Below are 25,719 nucleotides of genomic sequence, written 5' to 3' on the forward strand. Positions count from 1 at the left end.
CCGTGCTCCCCCATTTTCTCTGACTGACTCACATGCTAGTGAATAGTTCTGTAGGCAACTTGCCCAAGTGGTCATTCACCATGGGTGAACCTAGACTAATGCTGACAGCCTATTCAGCCATGAAAGACAGCAGAGAGGAGCCTGGTTCTGGTACTTTCCTGATGCCCGTGCAACAAGAATCATTAAAACAAGGAGAAAAAACCTCCCCTTCCCTGGCGCAGGAGCAATGAAACCAACTGGAGTGCAGTCAAGAGACTGCCCCAGCCAACTTCCCTCAGCTCAATTGATGCAGAGATCAAACCTCTGTCCTTACTAGTTCCACATAGCTCAATATCACACAACAACACTGCCTTCATTTATTGAGCCATCTGGACATCTGCTAATTGTTATCCCCAGGCAGGTTAGAATGAGCGGAACCTTTCTTACACATATGGTTTTGCTTCACGTTTCCCCAATCTGAAGCTTGTTAAAAGCCTTTTGAGAATTTCACCGTTTCCCACTGTGGTTAGAACCACATGTGCCAAGTTTCATTGAACAGTGGAGTGGTGTAGCTGGCAACGAGCAGTTAAAAAGGACAAACTCACTCGCTATTCAGCAGCATTGGTTTGTGATTTAAAACAAAAATAGGGTTAGTGAGGGTGCCTGCCAGTTCAGTCAAACAGGACTTCAAATCACATTGAAATAATGGACTGATGGATACTTTTACAAATAAGAGAATTACATAGCATCCCCTACAGTGCAGAAGGAGGCCATTCAACCCATCAAGCCTATACCGACAACAATCCCACCCTATCCCCGTAACCCCACATATTTACCCTGCTAATCCCCGCCCCCCGAAACGAGGGTCAATTTAGCATGGCCAATCAACCTAACCTGCACATCTTTGGACTGTGGGAGGAAACCGGAGCACCCGGAGGAAACCCACGCAGACACGGGGAGAACATGCAGACTCTACACAGACGGTGACCCAAGCCAGGAATCAAACCTGGGTCCCTGGCGCCGTGAGGCAGCAGCGCTAACCACTGTGCCACCATGCCAAGACTTAGCTCACAAGGGAACTCACTAGGGAGTGTTCTATTTGCTCTTAATTCTGAAAACGTAAAAATTTTATATTAAAGTACACAAGGGAATCTGGAAACCTTCTGTTTCGGACTTACTGTTGACTTGGAACAACCCGCAAGTGAATTCCAACACTGTTACTGTATACGTTAAGGTCTCGCTTGCTAAGGGGTCCCATAAATTAGAAAGAAATCATGCTTTGACTCAAAATTCTGGAGTTTCATTAAGTGTACTTCTTGCTACTTTCCATGTGGCTGGTGGACTGAAAGACTGATACATTGTTACTCTGCACATGACTGCAGCAGTAAAACGTGACACCCAGGACGGACATATATTCGCAGAACAATTAGTGCTTAGCTTTGTTTTTACGAATAATATCACAATATAACAGATAGGTTTGCGTTAAGTTAAATGCAATTTCAGAAATACAGCTAATCATGAAAACTAAACAAAAAAATCAGCTTTAGCTCCAGTTGTAACAATGCTGAATGTCCCCACACCATTTCTTTATGCTCTGAAGATTGTCTTTTGGAATTTTCAGTATACATAAATGCTACTTCTGCAAGTTTTTACTGTTGAAACATTATAAGGATACAAAACTACTGCGAACAACATGCCCAAAATCACAGTGTTCTTAATAAAAAACAAGTTGTGATTAAGATAACTTATATTGTTACCAGACTCCTAAAATCAGCATGAGAAAATGCAAAGAAAACAAGGTTAGGACTCACGAGAAGCGCTTCCAACAAGTATCCACAGCTACCAGCAGGATTAGTACTGACAGGCTAAGGGTACACAGCACTCTACGTTACTCTCACACCAAATGCCACAGTTAACAGACTCGTTTAGGCAGGAAGATGACTTATCACAAGAATATGTAACACATGGGCTATTAAGGCAGCATGCTGTTAATTTGAATCTCCATCTCACTGCGTCTATCCAAACCCCTGCAGCTCACTGATGGGAATAAAGAGAGGTCTATTAGTGCTGACAGATAGATTAAAAACTGGTGAAAAAGCAAAGCTGCCTGTATTAAACTGTCAGTTAAGTAAAATATGAAAACAGCTGAGAGTTGAAAGTATCAGCGCTCGCCTTGTGAAAAGATACAGCGAATGCTGCTAACAGTGATGTGATATGATGACATTCTCTGCCCTGGCTTGGTCCTGAATACAACGTGCATTATTTATGACCTTTCTGATGAAAGCCTCCATCCCAACGGCACAACCAATTTCACATACCTCAAGGTTCACACTGCAGAGAATTCTACTACACATCACAAAAAAAATGTAGAAACACATTGCATTTTTATTACACTGTGCACTACTTACTGCCATCAGCTTTGTATGGCTCCTGCTCTGACCAAGATGGCAAGTAACTACAAAGGTTTGTGAATGAAGCCCAGTCCATCACTCAAACCAGCCTCCCATCCTTTGACTCTGTCTGCACTTCCCGCTGCCTCGGCAAAGCAGCCAGCATAATCAAGGACCCCACACACCCTGGGCATACACTCTTCCACCTTCTTCCATCGGGAAAAAGATACAAAGCTCTGAAAACACGTACCAACCGACTCAAGAACAGCTTCTTCCTTGCTGCCATCAGACTTTTGAATGGACCCACCTTATTAAACTGATCTTTCTCTACACCCTAGCTATGACTGTAACACTATATTCTGCACCCTCTCCTTTCCTTCTCCCCGATGTACTCTACGAACAGTATGTTTTGTCTGTATAGCGTGCGAGAAACAATACTTTGCACTGTATCCCAATACATGTGCCAAGAATAAATCAAATCAAATCATGGTGTGGTGAAGTAATGTGTTCCCACATATACACATGTTGTGTAACTGTTCATTGAGTGTAACATTGGACATTTTGATTCACCGAAGGAATGAAACCTGTAATAACTTGTCACTTTGAATGCACTTCATTCCATTCACCATGTTGTGCCTGAAACCAATTACTTGATTAATTGAATTCATCTGGTTAATGAAATTTACAAGCGCCTGATTTAGCTTGATCTTACTGAGCGTATTGTACCGATAGACTGGAGTGAGATTTTGGCTTTGGACTACCATTGCCACCTCTGACCCAGTTGGTGCAATGCTTGAACCCAACTCCAGACAGCCCTGACAAATGGAACTCTGGTTGTGGACTTCCTACTGGAGTTTTAACATCCATTGGGATGCTTGTGTCCCGGAGGCCATCAAACCCTCTTTTCTGTCTACGACGAGCTACCCCGTCCTCTGGTATGAAGATGATTTTGGCCACATTCTTGTCTTGGCTTGTCAGTCTGTTTGTCAGACTACAATACCTTTGCCACATCATGCTAACCTCAAAGTGAAGGGTGCAAAAATAAGAAAGCAATGAATATACATTTTTTTCTGGTCAGCTGTGTGCCTAAAATACGCTACATCTGGCCAAGTTATAAAAGAAATTGATACAAGCAGACACTGACTTCCTGCAAGTTCCATTTATCCCTCGGTTGACAAGTCTTGGGCGCAAGTTGGCAAAAACAAAACTTAAGAACCCCCATACCTGTGCACTGATATTACAAGAGATGAAACAGCTAACTGCACGAAGCCTCCCATCACAAGCTCTAATAAACTGCTCATTGCTTGTTCGTCAAAGCCTCCCTGCCATATGGATGTTCACGCATAATGTTATCTGGAACTAGTGGCCGAAAGAATTCCAGCTCCCAGTGACAAGCCTACCTGCACACCCAAGAGCTAAATGATGAGGAGACATTGCACAAATGAGCGTTGCGTTCCCTGGAGTTTAGAAGGCGAATGGTTAATTGGATTGAAGTTTTCAAGATAACAGGGAACTGATGGGCTGGATGGAGAGAAAATGCATGGGGAGTCTTCAGCTTGGAGGCATAGCCTGAAATTCAGACCCAGAACTTTCAGGGGTGACATATTTTCACACACAAAGTTTAGAACTGTCACAGCAATTGATTCTAAATCATTTGTTAAGGTTAATTAGGTAAAGGTAATTAGTCATAATCCACAAATGACCATGAGTTTCCCTCTCACTTAGAGAGAGAGGGACAACTGGTTATGTATAGCTTGAGGGGTACCACTCCACAAGTTTGAGGCAAGACAAGGAAGCAAGTAGACCTCCATAAACTACCACAGTCTGTCAATTGAATCCACACTGTTAGCATCATTCTATGCCACACTCTAGCCATCTAACCAACTGAGTCGATCAACCCACATGAGTTAGAGTTATGGGGAACAGGGTGCGTATGGAGTTAGTCACAGATCAGCCGTGCCCTCATTGACCTATGCCTGTTCCTATGTTCACCTTAGCTACTATGTCTTCCATCAAAGGTATCATGGATCTGTGGACCTTCCCAGCGCAGGTACCAGATTGCTGAGAATATCAAAGAGGATTTGCTGGGTTGTTGATTCCCATCACCAGGCTTGTCAACACCAAATTCCTTCACCACCAAAGAGGGCTGTCAATTCTTCTCAGTAATAATCGATACAGACTAGTGGCTGTGAATGATCACGGCTGAAATTCACCAACCTTGCCAACGGCTGGGATTCTCCAGTCCCGCTGCTGTGAATGGAGATGTGGCTGAGCACCACATTCTCTGTTCTCGCTGGCAGCAGTGGCAGGGCGAATGAGATCGGAGAATTCAGGCCCATGTTTGTGACTGTTTGAAAGAGCTAACTAATTGGTTCCATTCCCCTTCCCAATTGCCCCTGCAGCATTATTTATTTTCAAACATATATTCCATTCTTTTGCAAGTTATCAGTGAATTTGCTTCCACCATCCTTCCAAGCTGTGCATCCCTGATCAAAGCAACTCACTGTGTAAAAAATAAAATTTCTCACCTTCCTTCTGGTTTATTTGTACGTTTGTGCCCTCTGGTTACTGGCCTTCCTGTCAGTGGAAATAGTTTCTCCTTATTTACTCTCTCAAAACCGTTTAAGGTCTTGTCAGACTTCAGACTCACACCTCAATTTTAAGGTCACAGCAACACTGAAGAGAAGTACAGCCAAACTAAAAGAAAAAATGAATAAATGTTCATTCTACGTCTAGGTTTGTCTGTGCTAAGTTAGCTGTCAGACTGAAGCATTGGAGTCAGCATATCTGGCCGAGGGGGAGGGAAAAAAAATTAGACGACCTTTCCCCTCCTGATTATAATCCAATGATCCCTGCAGAAAACCAAGCTGAAACAGGACAAACATCAACTGCAATGCTTGCCAATATTCACCAACTTGGCTCAAGCGCTTGAGAAGGTACCAAAGGCCTCTGTCGTCCATGGAACTACGGCCCAGTCTGAAGCCATGCCTTCAAGAGACGCGAGAAAACAATTATCAATCTGTATTTATTCAAATCACAAGGGTCTGAATGAGAAGCAAATGCTATTCCGAAAACTCAGTGTGGCAGCTGATACCCAGAGAGAGCAGTGGCTCAAACAATGTTTGCATTTATTGTGTGCCCGTCAGCTGCTGTTTTGCCATCAAACCTTCCAGCTGCTTTTAAGATAAAACAAACCTTTGTCAGAAAGGTAACACTATTTGAAACCTGTGAGGGAGGAGGAAGTCTGGGTTTACAGATGGACAGGCTACGATGCAGTCCAAGAAGTGCTCTGATAATGATCTCCACATATCCCAAATATGACGCTTGAATGACAGCTATTAATTAAGCAGTAAAATCTGTGTTATTTTGTTACTTAATGCAATCAAATACTGGAAAGGTAACTAAGAAAAAATTGGACAGCATTGTCTTGCCTACTATTCCAGTCTGCCCCTATTGCCATCAATAAGATCACAGATGGGGGTTTCAATTAACCATAATTCATGATTGGCACAAGTAGGGAACTACGATGCAGTTCCTGAATAGAAGACGCTTGGGTTAGCAGTAAAGCAGTTCCGTGCAGCCTAGTCAGTTATCCCATTCCTGACAGCGCTGCCAACAACAAGAGACACGGCTACCACTTGTGGAAGTGGTAGATAATATCAGATTTGGCATGTTCCTTACTAATACTAACAATGCAGAGTCTGCAGCCCATGACTTCAGCCAGATAAAGAAACAGTATTCAGCATGCGGCAGAAGTCATGTTCCACTGGGATATCCTCAATGGCCATTTGCTGCTGGACTGGTACAACTGCACCTCTTCATTCCCCCAGAGGATGAGAGGTTGTTACTGTCTACCATCCTCTACTTCATATCAAGTTATTTCACCAGGGTACTGATAGGCAGAAGGACCTGGGTGTACAGGTACACCGGTCACTGAAAGTGGCAACACAGGTGGAGAAGGTAGTCAAGAAGGCATACGGTATGCTTGCCTTCATCGGCCGGGGCATTGAGTTTAAAAATTGACACGTCATGTTGCAGCTTTATAGAACCTTAGTTAGGCAGCACTTGGAATATAGTGTTCAATTCTGGCTGCCACACTACCAAAAGGATGTGGAGGCTTTGGAGAGGGTACAGAAAAGATTTACCAGGATGTTGCCTGGTATGGAGGGCATCAGCTATGAGGAGAGGTTGGAGAAACTTGGTTTGTTCTCATTGGAACGACGGAGGTTGAGGGGCGACCTGACAGAAGTCTACAAGATTAAGAGGGGCATGGACAGAGTGGATAGTCAGAAGCTTTTTCCCAGGGTGGAAGAGTCAATTAGTAGGGGGCATGGGTTCAAGGTGCGAGGGGCAAGGTTTAAAGGAGATATACGAGGCAAGTTTTTTTACGCAGAGGGTGGTGGGTACTTGGAACTCGCTGCCGGAGGAGATAGTGGAAGCAGATACGATAGTGACTTTTAAGGGATGTCTTGACAAGTACGTGAATAGGATGGGAATAGAGGGATATGGTCCCTGGAAGGGTAGGGGGTTTTAGTTCAGTCGGGCAGCATGGTCGGTGCAGACTTGGAGGGCCGAAGGGCCTGTTCCTGTGCTGTAATTTTCTTTGTTCTTTGGGTGGCAAAATATCTTGTTCACTTATCAGTAAGCAACCATACATCTGTGTGGCAAATGCTTCAACAAAAGGGATTGTCAAATTTGCATGAATCTAATTTATCTTGGTAACATTTCTCCTTTCTGCTCGCTGAAAGGGTTGTAAGTACAAATTCAGGTATCTCCACCCAATTGCTGATTGGAATGGCTTCAGGGCATCAAATTCCATGCTGTTGGGGAATATATCTTTCAGCGCTAGGCATTACCGATGGTTCAAAGATGGAAAAATATTCTGACTGCCAACATTTTAAGAATGTATATTTTCTTCCTTTGCCTCCCCCACTTTCCTCTTTGGAATGAAATTTGTAATATCAGTCCTTTGTGTTGTAACATTCCTCTACCATTGATTTCCAATTTTCAGGAATCCTGTGCGGAATAGCCTTAAACAAAAACAGAAAATGCTGCAAAATCTCAGCAAGTCTGACAGCATCTGTGGAGAGGGAATAGAGCCAACGTTTCAACTCAGATTCTCTCTCCACAGACGCTGTCATCCCTGCTGAGATTTTCCAGCATTTGCTATTTCTGTTTCAGATTCCAGCATCCGCTGTATTTTGCTTTCAGAACAGTCTTAACGTAGACTAATAAAAAAACACCGCATATTTCCTTGGTCACTGAAACATCCTCCAAGTATGTGGAGAGGACATCAGTAGAGTAGCATTATACAGCATGTTGCTGTCATTCTTAATGTTGCTGAGTCCAGCCTTCATTTCAATGGTATCACTGCAGTCATTCTAGCTTGAAGTTGTAATGTTTTAGGCTTCAGGTGAGGCAATCTTTGTTAATCTATTGACAACAGTTGTCCATTGGCATTTCTACATCTGGCTCACAAACAATCAAAAACTTTTTCAAAGACATATGTGCAGACTAGTTACAGAGTGGGAAGCAGTCATATGAAGGGTTTGTCATATGAGGAGAGGTTGAGGAGTCTGGGTCTATACTCGATGGAGTTTAGAAGGATGAGGGGGGAATCTAATTGAAACTTACAGAATACTGAGAGGCCTGGATAGAGTGGACGTGGAGAGGATGTTCCCACTAGTGGGAGAGACTAGAACTCAAGGGCACAACCTCAGAGTGAAGGGACACTCCTTTAAAACTGAGATGAGGAAGAATTAGCCAGAGGGTGGCGAATCTGTGGAACTCATTGCCACAGAGGGCTGTGGAGGCCAGGTCATTGAGTGTCTTTAAGACAGAGATAGATAGGTTCTTGATCAATAAGAGGATCAAGGGTTACGGAGAGAAGGCAGGAGAATGGGGATGAGAATCATATCAGCCATGATTGAATGGCAGGGCAAACTCGATGGGCCGAATGGTCTAATTCTGCTCCTATATGGTTTTACATGCAGTCCACCTGATCCACTCAGCCACAAATCTGGATTGCACCCAAATGAGAGGAGCCAGCAAGAAGCAGTTGCACCTCCCTGAGGGAAAGCCATCGCAATCTCTCATACGGCTTAGTGCTTGCCCAAAGGGAACACATCTGTTCTCAGCCAAAGAGAGACATGAATCCAAGTAAATATGGAGCACACAGATTATTTAAAATAAAGCACTTTGCTCAGAAAGTGCCTGAAGTACGTGTGTGTTCCCCATAACTCGTGTGTGTTCCCCATAACTCCAGGCTTCTCATGACTTAAGAGATCTTGGATGTCACTAGGGAAGAGCAAATTATAATGGTTATTAAAAGGTTATTAAATGGCTTGAAAAAAAATGAAGGTCAGATACTTGGAACTGTGCTCTATTATAAAAATAACAGGAAACATTCAGGGTTGTGGACTTAAACTAAACTTGAATGTATTTCACTTTTATCCTGATGACAGAAGAATTTCAATGTTGTTGTTCAATAACAATTGGAATAGACAATGGTGATCTTTACCAGTGCACTGACACCAGAATTAGTACAAGCAGGTATCTCCATAATGAGATGATCTATCTGAGAACTGACACTTTCACACAGCTGCCTATTATTAATGGATAAAGGGACAGCCCAGTGAAATGTTGAGGCTGGAAGATGGTAGCTTTAATTCCCGATCTTGGCTTTGTTAGCTGAACTCAGCTGTCTGTGCTAGCGCTTGGGCCACGGCATTGGCTTCAGTCTCACGGAGTCAATTCTTGGGTTGCAGTCAAAGTATTTGAAATCAAACTCGTATATGCCATCATCAAAATGAATCATTAGAGTGAAACATTCACAACCAAATCCCTCACTCCATATACAACGTACTCTAGGATACAGGAATAAAGCAATATCTATTGTTACAATTAGGAGCAATGAGTAAACTCAGGCATATGTGAAATATAAAATATGACTTGGCTGCTGTAATGTGCCAAGAAGGTAAAGCATCTTTTATTCATAGAACCATTGAATCCCTGCAGATAGAGGCCATTTGGCCCATCGAGTCTGCACCGACTCTCCGAAACAGCCTCTCACCCAGGCCCAGCCCTGTCCCATCCCCATAATCCCATGCATTTAACATGGCCAATCCATCTAAACTACACATCTTGAGACACTAAGGGACAATTTAGCATGGTCAATCCACCTAACCTGCACATCGTTGGACTGTGAGATGAAACCAGAGCACCCGAAGGAAACCCACACAGACACGGGGAGAACGTGCAAACTCCACACAGGCAGTAACCCAAGGCCGGAATTGAACCCAGGTCCCTGGTGCTGTGAGGCAGCAGTGCTGACCACTGTGCCATCGTGCATCATTTAGTCCCCATACCAAACTCAAATGTCTGGAAGGGGAGAGGTGCGAACATCTAACAGCTAATGCAGTAGAACCACATTCTTACAGCTTGCAACAGATTGCTTGCACGATGGCACAGTGGTTAGCGCTGCTGCCTCACAGCGCCAGGGACCCAGGTTCGATTCCTGGCTTGGGTCACTGTCTGTGTGGAGTTTTTATGTTCTCCCTGTGTCTGTGTGGGTTTCCTCTGGTTTCCTCCCACAGTTCAAAAGACATGCTGGTTAGATAGGTTGGCCATGATAAATTCTCCCTCAGTGTATCAGAATAGGCACCAGAATGTGGCGGCTAGGGGATTTTCACAGTAACTTCATTGCCATGTTAATGTAAGCCTACGTGTGACACGAATAAAAAGCTTTAATCTATTCATTTTTAAAACATTGACTGTTCCCAAATTCAGAAATATTGATTCATGACAAGACCTGCACTCATTGGAGTCTAAGAGAATGTGAGGGCATCTCATTGAAACATATAGGCCGGAACTCTACCACCTCACCCGCCACAGAATCGACAAGGACGAGGGTCCGACAACGGAAATCTCCGTTGACCTCTGGTGGGAATTTCCGGTCTCGCCCGAGTGAGGCTGTAAAATCCCATCCATAAAATTCTGACAGGGCTGGACTGACTGGATGGAGGGATGTTATTTCCTCTGGCTGGGTGGTCTGGAACATCTTTGGACTGTGAATTGAAACCAGAGCACCTGAAGGAAACCCACACAGACACGGGGAGAATGTGCAAACTCCATACAGGCAGTAACCCAAGGCCACAATCTCAGGATACAGGGTGAGCCATTTAGGATTGAGATGAGGAAAAATTCCTTCACTCAGAGGTTGGGGAACCTGTGGAATTCTCTAGCATAGAAGGCTGTGGAGGCCAAGTCAATGAATATATTTAAGAAGGAAATTTCTAGACTCTAAAGGCATCAAATGCTATGGGGCGGGCACGGGAGTACTGGGTTGAGATAGAGGGTCAAGCATGATCATACTGAATGATGGAGCAGATCTGAAGGGCGGAATGGTATACTCCTGCTCCTTTTTCTTATGTTTCTATCCTTGGGTTGTTATAATCTGATCCACTGCTGTAGTTGAGATATTAGTGCGATTATCATCCAGAGTTAGAGACAAAGTGATACAGAGACAGAGGCACAGGGGTGGGTTCACATGAGTCTCTTGCAAGTCTGACTGGAATAGCAGAAGGGGGGATCAATTTGATTGACAAGTCCTCCTTTGGCATTTTTTTCACACTGAATCACTTCCATCACTGCATCTTGGTCTGCTTCAGTTGGTGTTTCCTACACGGTGAATCCTTCTGACCCAGCTGCCCATTAGAAAATAACAAATCTCTTTTGGAAAGATTGCTATTCCATTGTAGCATGTGCATCAGCAGCAGACGTCATTCTGGCTTCTTATTACTCTAGCTATGTTCAAACACATGGGGTGGGATTTACTTGTCCTAAAACCGTAAAATCCCACCCAAGGTCATCGGACCTTCCCACGCTCCACCCCTCGCCCACTCTGATTCCCATGGTGCTCGGGCAGGTAAAATTCCGGCCAACTGCTGGGATTCTCCGGTCATTCTCAAGATCAGAAAGTCTTGCCTGAGCTCAACAGATCTTGAAATGATCCGTCTCGCTCTCTACGATTCCCATGAAGGGCAAGATGGGAGAATTTCAGCCAATGTCCAGAATTCTCTGATTCCGTATGCCCCACCACTGCTGCCAGCAAGATTGGAGAATTTGGCACCCAGCCAAATCTCCATTCACTGCATAGGGACTGGAAAATCCCAGCCATGGGGGAGCTGGGAGAATTCTGGCCAATGACACAATAGCGGCACAATAGTTTTTAGGGGAGGCAGTCAGCGTGTTCCAGTGGAGGCAAGGGGGACAGGTCCCTTAAGTGATGGTCGTGGACCTAGAGGACAGGATTTTACAGCTTCACTTGGGTGAGACTGGAAGTTCCCTCCTGATGTCAGCAAAGATTTCCGTTGTTCTACCCTCGCCCGCTCTGATTCCGTGGCGGGTGAGCTGGTAGATTTCCAACAAGAGTGTTTTTGTCCGCCAACTGTTGTGGAGCTGACATGAAAGATCTTTTGAAGTGTTTAAAGTTTGCACCAAATAGCAGAATTACTGCGAGCTGATGGCAATAACAATGTGTGTGTGGAATTGGACAGAAAACAATGAACCCCTGCAATCTGTGCAATGATTCATTCAATAATACAGCCATTTGTATCTCAAGAGAATAAATACTACACTGCGGAAAGCGTGTTGAAGAGCTGATCTTATACAGTAGTTACAGGAGATACATAGAGCTCAGAAAATCAGACAGTGGGATGTGGAAATGCAGATGATACAATGGCAGCTACTGAATAATTGGGGTGAATCATACCACACTAATTGAAAGCCACTCATACCTGCGGCTTCCTGAAGGTTCAAGCAGAGACAATTTTACTTTAAACAGATGGTCCGTGGCTAATGCTGACATTCCGTTTTGATGTCTTCTTTTTTCCCGAGTCAGCTTATACGAGGGCAGTGAGGTTAAAAATGAATCTGGAACTTCCTACGAGTGCCTTGAGCAAAGATGTGGAGGGTAGGTGATCACAGCCATCTGCATAAGTGATGGACAGGCACAATTATTTTGCAAGTTTATAAAGGAATCAGATCAAAGACACAGTAAATAAGCGCTTGAGAGAGAGAGGGAGTTGGGCTGTACCTCCTCGGCTCCTAATGAAGGGTGGGAGCCTGTTCTTTTAATAAACAAGGCACTGAAATCCTAACTGCAATACTAACTTGTTAATAAGTGTTCTAGCTCCATCCGCTTTCTGTAAACTAGGAAGAACAAACAGTTTGAAAGGCAGCGCCATGAGGCCTGCATTTCAGTAATTCAGTGCGAATGAAACACAAATCATAATCCGAAGTAAAACATTAATTTTGAAACTATGTCAGTGCCTTGGTCACACTTGGCTGCAGTGAGTTTGAATTCCGTGCTCTGTAACTGGGAAACAGTTACATTCGAGCCAGGCTTTGTGTCTTGCTTGTCAGTGGGTTCTGTACAATGGCGAGAAATAAGTGGTCTGTGCAGCAGAACTCCCATCGGTATCGAGAGTAAAATTATACGTGGAGCAGGCGGAATAGATACTATTCTTTTTCTTGTTCGTTTTCTTGTTTACTTCTTATTCCCCTTTTCGTCTCCACTGGAGGAAGTGGGCCACAGTCAGGAGTGCTGTCTTTTCAGAAGTGATATTAAAACAAGCCCCCATCTGCTCTCAAAGATGAACATGAAAGATCCAATGGCACCATTTTGAACAAGATTCTCCAGGATGTCCTGGCCAATACGTATCTCCCAAACAACATCACAAAAAGCAGATTACCCGGTCGTCGTGATATTGCTCTTTGTGGGATCTTGCTCTGCACAAATTGATTGCCGTGGTTTCCACTTTAAAACAGCGACCACACTTCAGAAGTAGTTCATTGGCTGTCAAGTACTTTGAGATGCCCTGAGGGCGGAAAAGGCGCGATATGAATGTGGGTCTTTCTCTGCAGTGTCTGACAGAGCTTGTGACTGCTGATTCAGGGCTGCAGGCTGGGGAACACCAGGATATGGACAACCGTGCAAAGAAAGTTATCTTTTCGATTGTTTTCGTTGCCCCTCAGTTCGCTAGCTGAAACATTTTTTTCATTCATTTGTGGGAATGGACATCGCTGGCTGGCCAGCATTTGTTGCCCAAGTTGCCCTTGTTCAGAGGGCAGTTGAGAGTCAACCACATTGCTGTGGCTCTGGAGGCACTTGGTGGTGAAGGCACAGCTCCGTGAACTTAGTAGTCAGTCAAACAGTCAGCAATACCGAATTTTCTGACCACCTCAGCCAAGCAAAAACATAATGAATGCTCCTCAGTTAGAGCTGCCTGATTATTCTGGAATTTTCACAGGGTTGTCTTGTTCCTATTATCTCCTGTGACATCCCATTCCCCCACCAACCCATCAACTTCATAGTATCAGCAGATACAAACTGAAAACATTTTTCCATAAAGTTTCCCACTATGAGTAACCTATTGCTCAGCAATCCTTCAGGATTACCAGAGAAACCCGACAGTGCAGAAGGAGGCCATTCAGCCCATCAAGTCTGCACCGACTCTCTGACAGAGTGTCTTGCCCAGGCCTTTGCCCCCACCCTATCTTTGTAACCCCACACATTTACCATAACTAATCCCCCTAACCTACACAGGACACCCAGGGTCAATTCACCTAACCTGCACATCTTTGGACAGTGGGAGGAAACTGGAGCACCTGAAGGAAACCCACACATCTTTGGGAGGAAACCCACGCAGACACGGGGAGAACGTGTAAACACCACACAGAGAGTGACCCAAGGCTGGAATTGAACCCGGGTCCCTGGCACTATGAGATAGCTAACCACTGTGCCACCATGCCGGCCAATGTGGATATGAAAAGTTTGCATCGTGCGAATTACAGTTCAGCATAACAATGTCTTCTCCTTTCTGCTGCGCAGTATAAGGCAACGCTCCCGACAAAACTTTCAACGCTGCACCAGTTGCCTCTCCTTGCAGCTATAACCTTTCAGGCAGAATCATGCAAACTCACACCAGCTGTACTTATCACCTACCATAAAATGTGAAGAGACTTTTCACTTCACTCAGCGCACTTGAGATATTAAAGCAATGACAGAGGTAAAGCCCTGTAATTATTCTGATCAGATGGTGAAAAGTAAGTTAGGCTGTGCTAAAAAAAGAAACTCCACCGCTTTAGCTTAATTACTGGGAGTGAGCAGCATCAACAATTAGAGGGGGTTTCAGGAAATGCTACGGCTCCACTCGCTACATGTGTGATTGTTCCATCAATTTGCTCAGTCTGTGAATTCATGCCTTCCCCGTCCACCGCTGTTTAATGTTGGATCTTGCCACTGTCAATTTATCAGCTGGAGTAAGGATAAAGCAGTGTGGGGCTAGTCTGGAAGATGCTTGCATTGTCGTAGCAGAAACCAACATCCTGAAGTGCGGATCTTCGCACTATTTGGGACAATCTCTCCTCCTGATGTGCTTCAGGTTGTTGATCTCTGCTCTGAATGTGTGGGATTGATTGAACATTAACAGCTTTCTCACTGTCTTGTGAGAACCTGCTGTGTTGTGGCGGCACGGTGGCACAGTGGTTAGCACTATTGACTCACAGCGCCAGGGAGCCAGGTTCAATTCCCAGCTGAGGTCACTGTTTGCACATTCTCCTCATGTCTGTGTGGGTTTCCTCCAGGTTCCTCCCACAGTCGAAAAGACATGCTGATTAGGTATGTTGGCCATACTAAATTCTCCCTCAGTGTATCTGAGTAGGCACCAGAATGTGGTGACTAGGGGATTTTCACAGTAACTTCATTGCAGTGTTAATGTAAGCCTACTTGTGACACTAATAAATAACTTTTAACAGTGGAACACCTCCACATGAAACCTTTAAACTAGTCAGTGCTACTACAAGGTTCTTGAAAAATGAAGCAACAACTGACCCGACTTGTAATTTTGTCAGCACTCCTCCCTCGCGCCACTTTGCAACAGAGCATAGAATAAAATGTACTTTTCAATGCTTTGCCATAGTCTTTTTCTGTATTTAGTAACCAAACTGTGAGACCACAAGCTAATTACATATGTAGGGTGCATTTATTCTTAGTTTTACCACTGTTTCCATTAAGCTGTTATATTGGACCATCTCATCTATAATCTTTTAGATGAATTACTTTTACTATTTGTGCCACAGAGGGTGGGAAGTTTCACAGACCAGCAGACGCCTGTTGTAAACATGTGCTTATGACACAGTCACAAACATACAAATAAGTTGGGCGGCACGGGAGCACAGTGGTTAGCACTGCTGCTTCACAGCTCCAGGGACCTGGGTTCGATTCCCGGCTTGGGTCACTGTCTGTGTGGAGTTTGCACATTCTCCTCGTGTCTGCGTGGGTTTCCTCCGAGTGCTCCGGTTTCCTCCCACAGTCCAAAGATGTGCGGGTTAGGTGGATTGGCCATGCTAAAAATTGCCCCGTAGTGTCCTGAGATGCGTAGGTTAGAGGGATTAGCAGGTAAAATATGTAGGGATATGGGGGTAGGGCCTGGGTGGGATTGTGGTCGGTGCAGACTCGATGGGCCGAATGGCCTCTTTCTGCACTGTAGGGTTTCTATGATAAGGAGCAGAAATAAGCCATTCAGCCCCTCAAGCCTGCTCTGCCATTCAATATGATCATGACAGATTTGATGGTAACCTCTAAACTGTATCCTGCCTACCCCGGATAGACTATCACCCCCTTTCTTACCAAGAATCTATCCACTTCTGCCTTAACTATATCTAAAGACTCTGATTCCAACACCTTTACAGAAAGAGAGACCCAAAGACTCACAACATTCTGAGAGAAAATAAATTCTCGTTGTCTCTGTCTTTAATGAGTGACCCCTTATTTGTAAACAGTGACCCTCTAGTACTAGGTTCCCCCACAAGAGGAAACATCCTCTCCACATTCACCGTCAAGACACCTCTGTTTCAATCAAGTTGTCTCACTCTTCTAAACTCCAGCGGATACAAGCCTATCTAAGACAACACACCCATTTCAGATCTGGTAAACCTTTTCTGAACGCACTTATATCCTTCCTTAAATAAGGGGGCCAATATGACACTGTACTCTAAATGTGGGGGTCTAAATGACAAATGGTCATCTGGACTCGAAACGTCAGCTCTTTTCTCTCCTTACAGATGCTGCCAGACCTGCTGAGATTTTCCAGCGTTTTCTCTTTTGGAACCTAATTTGCTAATTCACTTCAGCCATCTCTCCTTTCATACACTCATAATTGCCCTCATTTGAGGGCATTCTTCCCGGAAATCAAATGGCGGGGTCGGAAATATCAGTGAGCCCGGCCGATTGCCTCCCAGGATCACTAAATAGATGCATATTGTAATCAGCCTGGCACTGTTCCCCGGATGCCGGCTGCGATTCCCGTTTTTGGCCACCCATTGACATTTCCCAACCCACTGCGCTACTCGAGCAACCCAATGGGTCGGGAATAGTCTCAGACCCATTCCTCTCCCCCTCAAACTAAGCAGCTTGTAAAAGTTTCAATTCTAAAGCTTCTTTCATAACTTCAGGATGTCCCAAAGTTTTTTACATCCAGTAAAATACTTCTGAAATGCAGTCACTGTTGGAATGTAGGAAAAGCAGTATCGACCTAGCTCAGTGCTAGTATGCTCATCTCTGTATCAGAAGGTGGTGAACTGAAACCCCCCCCCCCTCCCCCCTGCCTACTCAAGGGCTCAAGTACATACCCAAGACTGCCATCCCAGTGAAATGCTGATGCGAGTGCTGCAAAGGCTGTTTTTCAGATAAGACATTAAACCATAGTCCTGTCCACCCATTCATGTGGATGCAGAAGCCCCCATGACATTGCAAAGGAGGAGAGTAGAGGAGTTATCCACAGCTAATAGTGCCCAATATTCATCTTTCAATCAATGAACATCAGTAAAATAGATCATGTGGTCAGAAGGGTTTATGGGACTTCACTGCTGTGTTTCCCCATATTATAAAGCAAAATTCACATCAAAATGTGGCTGAAATATATTTAAAGAGAGATTTTTTTTTGATCACTCAGGGAATCAAGGGATATGGAGAACAAGCGGAAAAGTGGAGTTGAAGCCAAAGCCTGGCGATGGTCATATTGAATGGCAGAGCAGGCTCGATGGGCCACTTACAAAGAACAAAGAAAATTACAGCACAGGAACAGGCACTCAGCCCTCCAAGCCTGTACCGACCATGCTGCCTGATTGAACTAAAACCCCCTGCCCTTCTGGGGATCATGTCTCTCTATTCCCATCCTATTCATGTATTTATCAAGACACCCCTTAAAAGTCACAAATGCCCCACAAAAGCCCCTTATGGTCTACTCCTGTTCTTATTTTTTATGTTCTTATGGAAAGTGCTTTGGGATGTCCTGAGGGTATCTTTTCTAAAACCTCTGTAGCACCTGAAAGGGTGGATCTACTGGCAGCCATGTCCACTGGCCACGAGACATGTAACAGCTTAACTATGGATAGTTGTGTGCAACAGACTTGTATCGGTTTCCAACCTGCAGCCCCAAAGCTGCATGTGAATCATTTAAGGACTCAAGTCTAATGTGACTCTGGTCCTGATCAATCAAACCCATTTCATTTTTAAAACTTTTAGTATTTTTGAGAAAGTTTCATTCTATGTTTTCTTGTGAAAACCCTTAAAATGTTGTTGAAACGTGTTTCCCTCTTGCTTTTCCTTATTATTACTATTTAGTTTATTTATTAGCATCACAAGTAGGCTTACATTAACACCATATTCCGGCACCTGTTCGGGTACACTGAGGGAGAATTTAGCACGGCCAATGCACTTAACCATCATGTCTTTTGGACTATGGGAGGAAACTGGAGCAAACCCACACAGACCCTGCACAGGCAGTGACCCAAGCCGGGGATCGAACCCAGGTCCCCAGTGCTGCGAGGCAGCAGTGCTAACCCACTGTGCCACCCTGGGTAACAGCATTGCGTTTTAGACACACTAGGTGGGATTTTCTGGCCGTGCTTGCCCCAAAACTGAAAAATCCTGCCCGAGGTCAACATACCTTTGCATGGTCCCCACCACCCCTCCACCCGCTACGATTTCCATGGTAGGTAGGACAGAAAAATTCCCCCCAATGTTTAAAAAAATGGCTATTCTTATTATTAAGGTTGCCAACCCCTGCCCTAGAGATAGGTCCAAGATGATCCAAGATCTAGAACCAAGATGGCGCTGGAGCGTGGTGACTTCTTGCAAGCTGTGCCCAGCGTACCTTCTAATTCTATCTTTTACTCTCGTTCTATGCTTCTAAAACTTTATTCTATGATGTAACACTACATTCTGCACTCTCTCCTTTCCTTCTCTATGTACGGTATACTTTGTCTGTATAGCGCGCGAGAAACAATACTTTTCACTGTATACTAATACATGTGACAATACTAAATCAAATCAAATCAAAGATCTGATGCCATCACATAAGATCCCTAAGAGTCACCAAAGACAGAAAACAATCTTATCTGATCATGATGCTCACAAAATGAATGGCTAATCCACATTAGTGTCATAATTGGGAAAAAAAACGCACACAGCTTAGGACAACTGATTTTGTCAAGAGTTTGATCATCTTGCCTTCAGGTCTGGGCTGGTTCTTTGCAGTTGCTTTCCGAGAACTCAGAATATCCGGCATATTCTTCTTAACAACATGGCATCGCTCCAGTATCTCCCCATAAAGCTCTAAGTTCTACAGTTTAAAAAAAAAATACTTTCCCCTGTTGTCTAAAGTGTAAATTTCTTTCTGATTCAAGGGACAACTCTTTTCTGTGCAGTCAAGAATCAAAAATGTTCCAGCGAGTATGAGTAACATTTATCAGGGTATATACACTGCGATATAAACATATCAAAACATTCTCTCTCATTTTTTGTCGCCTCCTGAATGCACGAATTCCTCACAAGGCTACCTGTTTCAGAGAGGTTGGTCGCATGCTTCCTGCTCCCTCACCCAAACCTGCAGGACTAAGGGTATCACAGTTAACCCCGATCCTGCCCTCAAAATCTACAAATTTTCACTCCCCTCAGGAACGGCGATCAAGACTACAAAACCCATTCAACTTTCCCCTCCCCAAACCTCAGCTAATTGTAACACTAGCTCAAAGCAGCTTTTTTAAAAAATTAATTCATGGGACATGGGTGCCACTAGGTGGCCAGCATTTATTGCCCATCCCTAGTTGCCCGAGGGCAGCTGAGAGTCAACCACATTGCTGTGGCTCTGGAGTCACATGTAGGTCAGACCAGGTAAGGACGGCAGATTTCCTTCCCTAAAGGACATTAGTGAACCAGATGGGTTTTTCTGACAATCGATAATGGTTTCATGGTCATCAGTAGATTCTTAATTCCAGATGTTTTTTCTTGAATTCAAATTCCACCATTTGCCGTGGCGGGATTTGAACCTGGGTACCCAGAACATTGGCTAACTCAGCTCAGACCAGGGGCCATTCATGAAGTGTTCTTTCAGGCTGACTAAAGTATAACGGTCTCTCCCCTCTTCCAGCAGCCACCACTAACCACTGCCTGGAATATATTCTATGTTGAACTGCAGGTAGCTCACTTGTGTGATTGGTATTTACAGACTATATAGATGGCCCTCTGTAGACATGATGAGGCTACCTTCTTTGAGAAATGTAGATGGCTGAAGAATTACTTAACAAATGTGAAACACTTTGCAGTGTTATTCTAACTGGCTGTGGTATATTTTTTCACCTTGACTGGACATAGAAATTAAGGAAAACAAAGCATTGAAACAAGGTTTTCCTCTGAAATGTGTGGAATTGCATATATTATAATTTTAAAATGCCCCCTGAAACAAGGTATTTTTAATGTGGTTGGCATAGTGGCACAGTGGCTAGTACCGCTGCCTCATGCACTAGGGACCCGGGTTCAATTCCAGTCTCGGGTGACTGTGTGTGGAGTTTGCACATTCTCCCCATATCTGCGTGGTTCTCCTCTGGGTGCTCCGGTTTCCTCTTACAATCCAAACGATGTACAGCTTGGGTGGATTGGCCATGCTAAATTGCCCCTCAGTGTCCCAAGATGTTTAGGTTGGATGGATTAGCCATGATGAATGTGCGGGGTTACAGGGATATGGCAGGGGAGGGTGCCTGGGTAAGGTACTCTGTCAGAGATTCGGTGCAGATTCGATGGGCCGAATGACCTCTTCTGTACTGTAGGGATTCTATGATTCTATGAAATAGTCTGACAGCAAACAATGCGCATCAAGACTGTGCATAACTAACAGAATAAGAATGTGTTTATGACCCTGAAGTTCTGATCTCATCAATGTAAGGACCGTTCCCCTGCAGAAAGACACCGAATAATGATGAAATAAGGTGTGTTTTGCAGCTGATGTTGAAATATTTTAGTGAGTGCCATAAACAGACAATGGATTCCCTCCATTTTGTTTCAATTTTCTGCAAATTGCACTGCTGGGGATAATCCCGCAGCTTGAGCAGAAATGCTGTCCAGCCAAAGAAAAGCTTCAAATACTGCAGAAGAGAGAAAGAGAGAGTGAGGAGTCAAAGCAACGGAGAGAGGGAAAGGGAGGAAGATCAGAGACATGGAAGGGAGGGTGCAAAATGAAAGCGAGAAAAGGGAATGAGAGAGAAAGGAAGGGAGGAAGGAAAGAGACTAAAGAGGAAGACATAAGGCGGGATTTTCCGATCTTTTTCATCTTGCTCCCACTGCCAGCGAGAGTGCCAAACTTGGCACTCAGCCAAAACTCCATTCACTTTTGATATGATTTGATTTATTATTGTCGCATGTATTGGGATACAGTGAAAAGTATTGTTTCCTGTGCGCTATACAGAAAAAACATACCATTCACAGAGTACATAGTACATTACTGGAGCAGCACCGGCAAATTCCAACCATGGATCAGGTCGGAGGTTTTCAGTGATAGGGCGGAATTTTCCAGCCCCTCTTGCCGGCCTGATTTTCCACTCCCGTCGAAGTCGATGGACTCTTGAACAGTTCGCCACATTTTCCGGCCCTGCCCTGCCTCACCCCCCAACCACCACGAAAGGGCCGTAAAATTCCCTCCATTGGGGGAGAAAAGAGAGACAAAGCAAGTGATAGAGAGTTAGGAAAAGGGTATATACTTGAAGCCTCTCAGTCCAGTTTGATGTTGAACACAGCAATCCAGAATGTCCTGATCAAAATATTGCAAAACTTACTAGAAGGAGTAGAGAATGGATTATTGTAAAAGGACTGTGGGAGTTGTGAAATTCCGCAGTTCAGGCTTTATAACCATTGGGATCTGACTGAGGAAATGGAAAGTAATTGCTCATGCAGTCCAGATAAAACCCACATCCTTGTGGCTTCCAGCCATAACTCAAAGGTGCCTAAAGTGATTTAGCCATGTGACATCATAAGCTGTCAATCCGAGATTTTAAAAAGCCACTGGGTTTGATGGAATGCAAACTCCTTTCTGAACACATTGCTTGGAGCAGAGAGCAACAGCAGACCCAAAAATTCACTGCACACCCAGCCTGCAGACATTTGCTTTGGATAAAGGAGATTGTCATCGACTTCAGGAAGCGTAAAGGAGAACATGCCCCTGTCTACATCAATGGGGATGAAGTAGAAAGGGTCAAGGGCTTCAAGTTTTTAGGTGTCCAGATCACCAACAACCTGTGCTGGTCCCCCCATGCCGACACTATAGTTAAGAAAGCCCACCATCGCCTCGACTTCCTCGCAAGACTAAGGAAATTTGGCATGTCAGCTCTCACCAACTTTTACAGATGCACCATAGAAAGCATTCTTTCCGGTTGTATCACAGCTTGGTATGGCTCCTGTTCTGCCCAAAACCACAAGGAACTACAAAAGGTCGTGAATGCAGCACAATCCATCACGCAAACCAGCCTCCCATCCATTGACTCTGTCTACACTTCCCACTACCTCGGCAAAGCAGCCAGCATAATTAAGGACCCCATGCACCCCGGACATTCTCTCTTCCACCTTCTTCCATCGGGAAAAAGATACAAAAACCTGAGGTCACGTACCGACCGACTCAAGAACAGCTTCTTCCCTGCTGCTGTCAGACTTCTGAATGGACTTACCTTGCATTAAGTTATTCTTTCTCGACATCCTAGCTGTGACTGTAACACTACATTCTGCACTCTCTCCTTTCCTTCTCTATGAACGGTATGTCTGTATAGCGTGCAAGAAACAATGCTTTTGACTGTATGCTAATACACGTGACAATAATAAATCAAATCAAATCAAATCAAAAACCAGTGCTTTGCGAAACGTATTTCACTATTAGCTTCTCACTGATAAATCTGTCTCTCTGAAACCTACAATAATCTCAAACGGCAAGTAGCAGGATCACTGAGATGCAGCAACGTTCCAGCATGGTGTCATTGGGCAGTCATTTCAAGATAGATTTTGTGCACAGGTCTGAGTTTTGTCGGATGACCTGTTTGCAGGTTAAGAAAACCAGTGATTAGTGGCTTGTGATTAGAGTTTGAACATCCACTTGACACAACAGGCTACATTTAAACTCAAAGCCCATGAACTGGATGCTTGATCTTTGCCGTGAGAGGAACAGTCTATCTTGTCGGTGAGCCAGGGAATTAAGCTGGTGAGCTCTAAGCTCCAAACCAGTGTCCTACTGCCACATGTAGCCCGGAATCAAACAAGCATTCCCACTTTATTGATTTGAACTTTGCTGCCACCCCATTTCTGCTGGGGAGAAGAAAGTTACAATCATCTCTAGATTGGAAAACACATCTTACCTCAAATCACTCACTGCTCGAGATTGTCTACTTTGTGGCCATGTTACCTCAATGTGAAGCTCTCACTAAACAACCATGGATTATCGGAATGTGCCAGTTTGTGTACCAGATGACATTAGGAACTTTAATCTACACTACAGATGGGAAAGGGGCTTTCGTGGGGTGAAAATCACCCCTTTTCGTTCAATTTCCACAATATATTGCTTCCCATTGTTGCACGATCCAATCCTCGCTCACATCAGCAGGTTGCCTAGTATTGGGTGGCATGGTGGCACAGTGGTTAGCACTGCTGACTCCCAGCGCCAGGGACCCGAGTTCAATTCCGGCCTCGGGTGACTTTGTGTGGAGTTTGCACATTCTCCCCACCTTTGCATGGGTTTCCTCCAGGTGCTCCGGTTTCCTCCCACACTGCAAAGATGTGCAGGTTAGGTGGATTGGCTGTGCTAAAACTGTCCCTTAGTGTCCCAAGACATGTAGGTTAGGGGATTAGCGGGGTAATTACGTAGGTTATGGAGATTGGGCCTGGCTGTTGGAGAGTCAGTCAGACTCGATGGGCCAAATGGCTTCCTTCTGCACTGTCGGGATTCTATGATTCTATAGATACTTTTCACATTTGTACGGGGATGTGATAAACAGACACACCGAATAAAATCCATACCAGTGCCAGTGAGGGTGAGATGCTCAATTGCACAATAACTGTCTTGTCTTGCCTGGTAGTGCTTACAGGTAGTTTCACTTGGCTAACTTGGTTGTGCCTTTAAAGCCACCCATCAGAAACCCCTCTAAATAGGCACCTTCTGAGGTCAACTTGCAGGCAAATACTGAAAATGCTGCAATACACAGCATGTCAGAGAAACTATCCCTTTTACATCTGTCCTGCTGAGATCATGAAAGTTATTACAATGTCTAATGGTAGGAAAAGGTACCATTTTGTTTTGAATTTTTTTGCAACGTATCCGGATAAGGACTCTAATTTATCATATAACAAACCACTAATTAATGATGATCCAACTTTGTGCAACAAATCACATTCTTTACAACGTATTATTGGAAATATTGGAACCATCCAATTGATTTGAAATTTGAAAATATTGATAGTCGTATGGACTCGAACCATCATAGCAAACTGTGAGATTGCTTTCACTTTTTAATTGTAGTGTTTAAACAATACAATCTCGGTATGAAGGTACTTTTGAATGAATCTAACTTTTCTTTGAGGTTAACTTAACCATAACTATTAATTTAACCATTCAGTGATACTATTTTGACTCACAAAATCAACACTGCAGTTTGTGATTTGTTCTAACTCTCTACAGTAAAGTTTATTTATTAGTGCCACAAGTAGACTGACATTAACACTGCAATGAACTTACTGTGAAAATCCCCTATTTACCACACTCCAGTGCCTGTTCGGGTACACTGAGGGAGAATTTAGCATGGCCAATGCACCTAACCAGCACATCTTTCAGACTGTGGGAGGAAACTGGAGCACCCGGAGGCAACCCACGCAGACACTGGGAGAACGTGCAGACTCTACACAGACAATGACCCAAGCCGGGAATCAAACCCAGGTCCCTGGAGCTGTGAGGCAACAGTATTAAACACTGCCTCTGTGCTGCCCATTAATGAAGTAAGTGACTCTCCCCAGCATGAGTAATCTGCAAACACTAGATTAGAATTTGCTGAACCATAGGACCATGGAATCCATACAGTGCAGATCGAGGCCATTCAGCCCATTGAGTCTGCACTGACTCGCCGAGAGAACATCCTACCCAGACATACCTCCCGCCCTAACTCCGTAACCCCATGCATTTACCATGGCTAATCCACCAAACCACACATTTTTGGACACTCAGGAACAATTTAGCATGGCCAAGTTGCCTAACCTGCACATCTTTGGACTGTGGAAGGAAACTGGAGCGCCCAGAGGAAACCCTTGCAGCCACGGGGAGAATGTGCATACTCCACACAGACAGGAATTGAACCTGGGTCCCTGGTACTGTGAGGCAGCAGTGCTATCCACTGTGCCACCATGCTGCCCACTGCTGTCCAAGTTGGAACATTTACTGGGCACCCCTTTGGAAAACTGGTTGGGACAACCACCCATGCACTGTACCAATATCAGTTCCAATTTTGCATATTCAGTTGTATAACCATTATCCACTGATTATAAATGAACATGTGCAAGCGAACACACAAAGGCGCAAAAGGGATATTATTATCCTGACATGCAGCAATTAACGGTGATGTTTCTTATGATTTAATTGAACAGGAACTGTAGTAACAGCAGAAGGGAACAATAGATGCCATAAATTATACCATTTTGATTGCTATAATAATAAATATTGTTATTTATTATGACTTAATAAAAGAATGATTCTTACTGGGGAACATGGTGAAACTGTTTGAAGATTGGGTACAAGAGAAACTTTAGAAACTATTGTTCCTTATAGCCACCATGGATATTCCCATTCATTTGGCAACTCTCTGTCAAACATATATACAAGTGTGCCCCCATGCTCTCTACTTATCACTTAAAGGAAAGTATATGTTTCTATTTGCAGTTCATAAAACACACCTGGAGAAACATCCTGTGCCATTAAGTCACCGACAA

At 44.2% G+C, this 25,719-nt stretch overlaps 1 protein-coding gene across 5 annotated transcripts in view; it reads right to left on the bottom strand.

Annotated features, from left to right (window-relative positions):
• Positions 1–25,719, bottom strand: part of fhl3a (four and a half LIM domains 3a) — a 160,573-nt gene that overhangs the window by 25,726 nt on the left and 109,128 nt on the right. Inside the window, exon 2 of one of the 5 annotated variants that reach the window (XM_078237814.1) lies at positions 4,898–5,066. The exons of 3 other annotated variants lie outside the window; for them this stretch is intronic. The gene's annotated coding sequence lies outside the window, so the exon portion shown is untranslated. Of the gene's footprint in view, positions 1–1,790; positions 1,888–4,897; positions 5,067–25,719 lie in introns of those variants that run through there. One more of the 5 variants, XM_078237816.1, reaches the window with a different exon arrangement.

The sequence above is a fragment of the Mustelus asterias genome, chromosome 21 (genome assembly GCF_964213995.1).
Source record: "Mustelus asterias chromosome 21, sMusAst1.hap1.1, whole genome shotgun sequence".
NCBI classification, from domain to species: domain Eukaryota; kingdom Metazoa; phylum Chordata; class Chondrichthyes; order Carcharhiniformes; family Triakidae; genus Mustelus; species Mustelus asterias.